Consider the following 10513-nt stretch of genomic DNA (forward strand, 5'->3'; position numbering starts at 1 on the left):
TCTCCATTTATCCCTATGTGTTAACTCCATCCCTTGAAATGAATAAGCAAAATTATAAACAAAATTGCTCAAAATCATCTTATTTTGAGACAGGGCATCTTTACTCCAGCTGTCCTGGAACTTGCTATGTGGATTAGGCTGGTCTCAATCTCACAGAGATCCTCCTGCCTCTGCCTCCTGCGTGCTGGGATTGAAGGCATGTACCACCAAGTCAGGAAAAGTTGGCTTCTGAACCCCATCACTTTCCATGCACACACAAGGATGTCTCCCCACGCCTCTGATCTTGAACTCCCCATCTGTAAGAACTAATAGTGAATGTGACGATGTCACCCACATTAAGGGCTAACAGAATGCCCGTCGATGATTAAATGGGGTAATGTCATTAAAAAAAATGTGGAGTAGCACTCAGAGCACTAGATGGTTATAAGTCCTAGGCACTCAAGGATTCATTGCAAAACTTAACTATTCTTTTTTTCCCCCGAGTCATTTTATTGAAATGTATTTTCATAGTGCAACATTTGTGCCTCATAGTTGAATAAGTTCATAAGACAGCCATAGGGTTATTCTAACAATCATGATATGGGGCATTTTCAAACTCTCTGGAAGGGGCTCCTTCACATTTTTATGTTTAGATAATATCTTATCTAAAACCCATCAATTTTTTTAGGTTTAGTGTATGTTCCACTGCCTTAAAGGAGAACTAATTTAATGAGTTATTTCCATTTGATTTGTGTGAAATATTTATCCTCTTATCATACTGATTCATTTATTTAATTCAACAATACCTTTTGTACTAATTCATAGCTATTTGTTATATTCTCTGGGTTATAAATGAGTAATGTTTTACTTACATCTTAGCTCAGATTACCACAACCCTCATCACTGGAGACACTTTTTGGGTGGTTTATGTGTTTATCAGACGTGCCATCCTTGGGGGATATTTAGTTACTCTTTTAACTGTTCTATTGGTGACACCAGGACCCAAGACACATATAAGAGAAAAATAGTCAATTGAGGGCTTGCTTACAGTTTCAGAGAGTTAGTCCAGGATCATCATGGTGGGAAATTTGGTAACAGGCAGGCAAACATGGCCCTGGAGCGCTAGCTGAGAGCTTGTCTCTGAACTACCAGGTGGTAGCAAAGAAAGAACAAGATTGGGCCTGGCCTGGGCTTTTGAGACCTCAAAGCCTACCCCTAGTAACATATCTTCTCCAACAAGACCACACCTCCTAATTCTCCTATCTTAGGTTACTATTGCTGTGATGAAACACCATGACCAAAGCAACTTGGAGAGGAAAGTGTTTATTTGGCTTACACTTCCACATTGAGGTCTATTGCTGAAGGAAGTCAGGCCAGGAACTCAAATGGCAAGACCCCAGAGCCAGAAACGGATGCATAAACCATGGAAGGCTAGTGCTCACTGCCTTGCTCAAAGTGGCTTGCTCAGCCTGCTTTCTTATAGAACCCAAGACCACTACCCCAGGAATGGCACCACTCCCAATGGACTGGGCCCTTCCATCATCAATCACTAATTAAGAAAATGCCTTACTACCTGATCTTATATTAAGGCTACGTTCTTTCAGATGACTCTAGTTTGTATCAAGTTGACATAAAGTTAGCCAGCACAGCTCATACTATTTCACCAATGAATCTAGCATCCAGACAGGTGAGCCTATGGAGCCATTCTCTTCCAAACCACCAAAGGGTTTTGGGTTTTTATAAAGTTTTTCTTTTGTTGCCTTTGAGTAATTTCTTACTTTCTATCATCATAAGATGCTGCAAGTTCATCGTGTTTATTTCCTGTCATAAGTCAACTAATTTAACAAAGGGCCTAATTGCTTTTATTGGAGAATAAAATTAAAAACCAAGATTTAGCCGGGTGGTGGTGGCACATGCCTTGAGTCCCAGCACTCTGTAGGTAGAGGCAAGTGGATCTCTGTGAGTTCAAGGCCAGTCTGGTGTACAGAGTGAGTTCCAAGACAGTCAGGGCTATACAGGGAAACCCTGTGTCAAACAAATGAACACTAGAAGCTTATAAAAAACCAAGATTTGTGGGCTGGAAATCATTACTAATTCAGGGGTGTGGTCAGGCATGCTCAGCTATGAGCATGAAGTACCTTTCTAAATTCTTTTAAAGCTCTTTAAAATATTTTCAAATCTGAAGAAAGACGGAAACAGAGCAACTTTGATTTGCTAGGATCCCTCTTCCCTCAGTCTGCTCACGCTTTTATCCATTTTTGTTCTTTCATTTCATTTCTTCTTATTCTATTCTTTTACTTATGTTGTACTTTTTCCAAGAGATTACATTTTTCTTACAAGTACAGGTCAGTGGTTGCACAAACGGTCCACGTCTGGGATTTCTCTTGTGACTATCTTCCAGCTCAGTATGACTTGCTTCCTCTCAGAATTCTTGAATTTGGACCACATTGTTACTTGGGATGCTCTCCTATGCAGTACAAGCTGAATTATGACCCTTCTCCTTAGATGTTATTAACAACTCTCAGGCATAACAATGACAATGTTCTAAAAAGATGGCAAACATAGCATGGTAGCCTGTTTGCCTTCCAAATACTTTTGTCACAGATACTAGAGCAAAGTATCTTTATTATGGAACTTATTTCATTCGTAGACATAGAACATTAAGTGGTTTGGACTAGTTACAGAGATGCTAATTGCAGTAACTTGGATAGACTGGTTGTAATTAGCTGTCCATTCTGGGGGTACTTTAAGACCCTGTGGTTATCCCGTTGCCCAGTAGTTTTGCAAGCACTGATTTTAGCACATACTGATTGCTCGCTCATTCTCCTTGAGTCAATGATGCGTTTCTTATGCATCTGCCAGCTGAAAGTTTCTGAAAAATAGGAAAGCGTTCCCTTTTCTTCTTATTCCTTCCTCAAATAATTTTCAACTAATTGACCAGGTAATAGAGTGGATAACAAGCCATGACTAAGTGAGCAGATCCTACCTAGAAATAATAGGAAATGACACTCAAGTTTGCGATGTAGCCAAGAACTTTCTGAAGAAGATTCCAACAGTCCAGGAAACATCCTAAGAGGTAACAAATGAGAGCACATGAAATTAAAAGGTTTCTGCACTAAAAAGAAAACTGTCAACAGAACAAGATAAGTGCCTACAGAATGGGGGAGGCATTGCCAGCTCTACCACAGACAGAACTATATCTAGACTATATAAAGAACTGCAAAACCTATGGTGTTGGATGGCTTAGCAGTTAAGAGTACTGGCTGCTCTTTTACAGGACCCGAGTTCAATTCAACCATCTGTAACTCAAGATCTATGGGATCCAACACTCTCTTCTGGTCTCTGTAGGTGCTGTATAGGCACACAATACATAGCCATATACTATATACATAAAACAAATGATAAATGAACAAAACCCGCAAAAATTAAGCACCAAAATCTCTAAGCTGCCGTTGAAATGAACAGACAGTTCTCAAAAGAAGAAATACAAAAAATAATATTTCTTGAAGTGTTTACCATCCTTAGCCATCGGGGAAGCTCAGATTAAAACGACTTTTAGATTCTATCTCACACTGGTCAGAACGACTAAGATCAAGAAAACAAAAGACAAAGAATGCCGGTGAGAAATTCACTGTGAGGAAAGAGGAGAACTTTTTCACTTCTGGTGGGACTGGAGTTAGTATAGCTACTGGGGAGTTAGCTGAAAGTGCACTGAAAACCAAAAAACAGAACATCGGGCTACCCATGTTATACCTCTCCTGGCCATATACCCCCAGAAATACATGTATATATCCTGCCACAGAGATGCTGGTCCATCCATGTTTACAGATGAATAATTGACAATGACAAGGAAATCAAGCCAGTCTATTCATCCATCCATAGATGGATGAATAACAAAATGAAGTCTGTGTCCACAATGGAATCTTGTTTTTATCCACAGGGGAAAATTAGGTTATGGAATTCACAGGAAAATGACTAGATGTGCAAAGTATTCTGTTAAGTATTATTGCCCAGATCCAGACAGACAAAATATGCATGTTTTTATCCACATTTGGGCCTGAACTTCTGTTGTTTGTATTAATATATATAAGTGGATGTACAGGTGAGTAAAGGCTATGAAACTAGACAGGAGACCATGAGAGTGGGTAAGAGATGCCGAGGAAGGGGTGGGAAGGGCACGTGAGATAGGAAAGCGGAAGAGAAGTTACAAAAAGTGGAAGGACTCATGGTGGGGAGGGGGAGAGAGAGGGATGGGGAGGCATAAGGTGGGGAGGGGAAAGAAGGGAGAGGAGGGAGGCACAAGGTGTAAAGAGAGACAGAGGGGAGGAAGAGGCACAAGGTGGGAAGGGGACAGAGGGGGAGAGGCACAAGGTAGGGAGGCATAAGGTGGGGAAGGAGACAGAGGGAAGGGGGAGACGCATGGTGGGAGGAGGACAGAGGGAAGGGGGAGGCACAAGGTGGGAGGGGCAGAGGGGAGAGGGAGCGGGCACAAGGTGGGAGGGAGACAGAAGGGAGGGGGAGGCACCAGACAGAATGTGTGTAAAATAGTGTATCTGGAAATCACTATTACTTTATACAGATCTTTTTTGGTCTTGATGGCTGTGGAATACCCGTGTGCTCACTTACTCTTGGCTGCTCAGCTATGAGCTTGGCATTTAGTCTGCTTCCCGGGGTTGGCTACATTCATACCACCATGTTTGTATATCCACTTGCCTCCCGGACTCAATGATTTGGTTTCTAATATCTTGCTCTTCCTTGTCCAAGATTCAAATTTTCCCTTTCTCCAGTACATCTACTCTGTATTTACAGCTCGGCTATTAGTCACCTAGTGGCCACAGCTAAGAGATTAGCCAGTACAGTGACAGTGCTGTGCATACCGCCTTTACGTCACTCAATAACAGTCCCCCAAACTCAAGGGTGGGAAGGGCGGTGATTTGGTTACACCAAAGAAAAGTCAAACATGTTTCTAAGAGAAAAGGTAAATTAATCATCTTAAAGAAATTTGAAAAAAAAGGGAGGGGCCTAGTAAAATTGCTAAGATCCTTCACAAGAACAAACATCTATGAAATCATGATGGCAGAAGAACGCGCTTTTGGTGTGCCAGTCTGAAGGGTGAAGAACTGTCCTATGGGGCGGTGCATTCCTCTGGGTTGGTGTGCACATTGCTGTCTTGAATTAGAGCAACTGTTCATCCACCCTCAGGAGACCCTCACAAGATCAGACTCGTGAACATTTGTTCATGGCAGGAAGGGGAGGCTCATGAAGCTAATAAGGCTTAAGGAGCCCCACACCTCCCTGAGGATGTACATAGCTGTGCACAGTGGGCTCTCACTTTCCCATGCTCCTGCAAGCAGCCTCTCACGCATGGTCCTTTGAGGACCTCCAATAAACACATTAGTGCACCAGATGGACTTTCAAGGCATAACTTCTTGGCCTGCTGTTGCCTCTGTGTCTGGGGTGAACAAAACAGATTGCCTGGGAAAAGTCATACAACCCATGGGCATTTTAATTCATATCTCCCACCTGATAAACCGGTAGCTTTTCTTGCTTGGGGGCCATTTGTCTGGTGTGATTTAAAAGCCTATACCTTTCTTCATATTGTCTTAATGTCCCCTCGGCTAGATTGCTTTTCCTTCTACCTGGATTCTGTAAGAGTGTTCTTACTGCTGTTGATGCTATAGTCCCTCTGCCTGTCCATTACTTCTGAACACTGCTAAGTCAGTAGCCAAATTCACCATAAAATTCCTCCTCAGAACAGCACCCTAGAGCTGAGGATGCATCTCTGTTGGCAGAGCCCTTGTCCTGCATGCGGGAAGCCCTGAATTTGATCTCTTCGCCAATGAATGCAGCGGTGCACACCTGCAACCCCAGCAGTGGGAAGCAGATAAGGGATGACCAGGAGTTAAAGATCCTTTTCAGCTACATAGTGAGGCCAACAATGGCTGTCGTAGACCCCATTTCAAATAGAAAAACCCCACACAACCCAATCATGCTTTCTTGTTTGTTTGTGTGTTTATTTAAGTGCTGAGGATGGAACACAGGGCCTCACATATTCTAGGCAAACTTTCTACTACTGAGCCACACCTCCTAGCTTTCCATCTTTCTTTCTGTCCATCTGCTGCTCTTTAACCTTCAGTTGTTCCGTTTCAGCTAAAGAATATTTTTAAAATGCATTCATTGAACTCAAAGTTTGGATTTTTAGTGGCTTCTCTAAACCTTTCTCTGTCTGTTTCCTTATATTTGCTCATTCCTTTTTCAAAACTCATACATTCCTTGGTGAGAAATCCACGGAGTAACGTCTTGCCACTTGTCACCATGTGGAAGCCCCGTACTTAGGGCAGCTCTCCCTCTTCTTTGTGGGCAACACAGGCAAACTCATAGCCCCCTTGCTGTGCTGCCTCTCTGGAAAACTCCTCTGATTGCTTCAGGGTAGGAAGGTCCCCGTCTAAAATTTTCTTATAAATGTTTTTCTCCTTGTTTGAAACTTAAATTTTATGAATTTTTTTAGCAATTGTCTAAATTTTAAAAGGTTTCTAGACTACATTCTTTTCAAAGAATAAACATTGATGGAATTTCTTTATGTCCAGTCGAGCCAAAATACTAACGCTGTAACTTCTGTTTTTATTAATGAGATAAGGGAGTAAAGATTTTATATAATGTGATTAAAATCCATTATTAAGTCAGTGGATAAATAGGTATGGACCTCAAATCTCAGATTATACTACATCCATTAAATTAAAACTGTGAAAGATTTACCTTAAGATATCAAGTAAAATTGCTTTATCTATCTTACCCCAAATAGTCAAAATAGAACCCCAAACCCTCAGATTTTCCTTTGGGAAAAATGCCAACTGAAAATACTTATTAGAAAGACAAAGAATTTGATGTCAATTATTCTTAGAAGAAAACAGGAATGTTGTGTGTTTATAGCCTGATAAGGAAGAGAAACCTCACTCCATAACAATAAATATTCCCTCAGCTCCACCCTAGACGATCAAATTCAGTGCTTTCCTCCAGACAAAGCAATCACTTTTTGGTCATGGGTTAGTTTTCTGTCTCCTTTATGAAAATTTTTCTTGAACTGAAAAGACCTAGCTCTTCCCTGGAGCTGGCTGCGGTTCCCATCAACCTAGAAATTGAGTTTTCCTTTATTAGTTGTGAAACACAGACATTAATCTATAGTGTTCTAAATCTCCGAAAAGGAATACAAAACTCTCAAGATATCCCTAGCATCCACAACAACTGTTTATGACATAGCATAGATAAAAATGTCTCCGATGTCTGCTCCTACTTGTTCTGATTCCTCCAGAGATTGTCTAGACCCTTTCAGAAAGAATCTGCATTGTTAAGATGGAATAAAGTGAAATTCTCTCCAAAGGATGACGTTTTGTTTCACAAGAAGCCTTTTGGGCAAATCTTGGTAAGTTATTCATATCTTTTAAAGTTCCCATTCTTCCCTGCTTAAAACTATAACATGGAATGAAACACATTTTTATCAAATCTTTCAGTTCTAATAGTCTATAAAATCATTTTTAATGTATGATTTTTTCCTTTTCTTGGATTGCGAACACAATTTAATTAGAGAAAATATTGACTCTGAACCCGGAGTCTCATGAACTATTCCTTCTGTTTTAAGCTTGGGAAACCCTCAAATTCAACCCTAGAAGGTGCCTGTCATGTCACCTTTGAATTCCCAGTGCCATGGTGAGTACCTGGCACACAGCAGACAGCTAAAGTCTCCTAAATGAAGGAAGGAATTGGATATGCCAATAGCACTTCGTAAAGCAAATCGTAATGATTTATTAGTTAAATAGAAGCTACAGGATGCTTACATGGGGACATGAAACATTCCATCCTGCAGGTAAGTTCATTAAGTTCAGAAAGTAAACATCTCAGAAGAACTTCAGGACGTCCCTGTAACTGACCAGATTCACTAGGTTCTTCTCTTCTCACGCACGCGCGTGTGCACACACACACACACACACACACACACACACACGCACCCGCGCGCGCACACACACACACACACGTATATATGCATTGAGGACTGATGACAAATACTCTCAGACAAGACTTAGGAAAACTGAGAAGCTTGGAAAGGACACACTCCAACGTAGTGTATGATCCAGGTTTCCCAGCTTTCGTGAACTGTCACCCAGGCTGGGGTGGGATTTGAGGATGTAGTTGTCTGAGTCACTTATACTCTTGTGAGTAACCCCTTGCCTACATTCCTGCAAGTAACCCCAAGAACGTCGTGGGCTCACCAAGCTGCGCTTGGGTAGTATCTGCACTTTGGTCTCTCATCAGTTCTTCATTTGGGATGAGTAAATGTTTATTCTCATTCCCATAGAATCATGTCATATAACTCTGTACCCCATTCAGGATGATAGCTGAGTCTGAGGCAATCCTCAAAGGTACATCATTTTTAGGCTGTTTTAAAGATGTGGAAGGAAAATTTATTCTTCTGTGTTTAACTTAGTGGATTTGTTCTGTTGTTATTATGGAACACCATCAAGAGAGCCAAAATGTTTAGGATTTGTCCCCCAAATGCATTCAAACACTCAGCCCACCACTGTGAAACACAAAGATGCAGGCATGTACATTCAGCATAGGTAAACGCTCCAAAGAAATCCAGTTGGGGTAGATGCCTAAGTGGAAAATAGGTCTGAGATGGACCAAAGTAAAATCAAGACCATCAGAGCATCCATCATCGCTGCCATCAAGATCTCCTATCACTTTCTAAGAAAGACTGTAGTTTGGATATAGCTGCAAAAACAGAATATGACAAAACACACAAAATATCCATAAACAAAGTATAAAACAAAGTGGCCATTGTTTTAATTGTAGTTCTTTCATTATTTGCATTTAACGTTAATTTTGCTTCCCAGACACTTAGAATTTTGCCCATAAATTTCTGCCTGCCACCTCCTTCTGAAGTTTTACTCCATTACTGTATTTCTTCTCCTTATTCCACAATAGATGATAATGAGAGAATGCTATTCATGTTCCTAATGTCTCAGATAAACTATAGCTCATGCATAATATTTAAGAATTAAGGAAGTCACAGAAGAGGGGGAGGAAAAATTGTAGGAGCCAGAGAGGTTGAGGACACCAGGAGAACATAACCCACAGAATTTAATAGGCAGGGCTCACAGGGTCTCACAGCAACTGAAGCAGCAATCACGGAGCCTGCATGGGTCTGCTTTAAGTCCTCCACATATATGTTATGGTTGTTGCTTGGCGTTTTTGTGGGACTCCTAATAGCACTTGAGGGTGTCTCTGACTCTTTCACCTGAACTTGGAACCCTTTTCCTCCTAATGGGTTGCCTCATCCAGTCATGATATAAGGATTTTTGACTAGACTTCTTGTATCTTGTCATGCTGTGTTGGCTTGATATACTTGAGAGGCCTGCTCTTTTTTGAAGGGAAATGGAGGAGGAAGAGTTCTGGGGGAGAGGGGAAAGGAGGGGCAGGAAGGAGTAGAGGGATGGGAACTATGGTTGGGATGTATTGTATGAGAGAAGAATAAATAAACAGACAAACAAGTCTAAGTGGGTAAGGCCAGTAAGAGGTCTGCTTAGCTGCAGTATAATCTAACAGTTCACAAGTGGTCTATGGAGTTACTGTAATGTTTCCACTGAACAGCTTGTTCTGCATCCTGACAAATTTCCCATGTGATATGTACATAGTAACATCTTAGAGGCACCACAGGCCTCCACAGAAGCCCCACAAGGAGAAATGACTTTGTTCCCACTGGGGTTTTCCTATACAGATTCTGTATGCTCTTTTCTATATGCTGCCTAGACTTATGTAATAGTGCAGTCTTGAAATCACGGTCCCCTTATTTTATGTTTTTCATCAAATCCACTGATGCTGTGTGCTATAAACCAACCCCATCTTCTCCTTCACCCCAGAACCAGCAGTGTGAGAGGAAGGGATAAGGGAGCCACAAGCTTGAACTAGAGAGTATATATGCTTTTGTTGAGTAACAGGAATCTATCTGTTTATCAAATAATTAATTAATTTAGTATACAGTGTTATGCCTCCATGTATGCCTGCAGGCCAGAAAAAGTACCAGGTCTTATTACAGATGGTTGTAAGCCACGCTGTGGTTGCTGGGAATTGAACTAAGTAACGGGAATTTTGACTTCACCATCACCATATTGTCTTAAACTCCAAGCAATGGAGTCATTTTCACAAAAGGAGATCTCCCCATCTCTCTACCCACTATAGTGTTAACAGGCATTTGTTTGATTTTATTTGCCAGCTCGATAAAGAAGAGTTTGAGTGCCAGGGGCAGATATTGCCATCCTTTCTTAAGCTTGACACTATTGCCTCAAAAGCTCTCCTCACCGTGACACTGTCTGTACTGGGGTAGTGATGGGGTCACTGTGACACTGTCTGTACTGGGGTAGTGATGAGGACACCGTGACATTATCTGTTCTGGGGTAGTAATGGGGACACCGTGACATTGTCTGTACTGGGGTAGTGATGGGGTCACTGTGACATTGTCTGTACTGGGGTAGTGATGGGG

The 10513-nt window shown here is 41.4% G+C and overlaps 1 protein-coding gene across 1 annotated transcript in view; it reads right to left on the minus strand.

Annotated features, from left to right (window-relative positions):
- The window catches only part of Pcsk5 (proprotein convertase subtilisin/kexin type 5), a 418822-nt gene that overhangs the window by 65788 nt on the left and 342521 nt on the right, over positions 1-10513 (minus strand). The gene's annotated exons all lie outside the window — the stretch shown is intronic.

The sequence above is a fragment of the Microtus ochrogaster genome, chromosome 8 (assembly GCF_000317375.1).
Source record: "Microtus ochrogaster isolate Prairie Vole_2 chromosome 8, MicOch1.0, whole genome shotgun sequence".
In the NCBI taxonomy this organism is placed as follows: Eukaryota; Metazoa; Chordata; class Mammalia; order Rodentia; family Cricetidae; genus Microtus; species Microtus ochrogaster.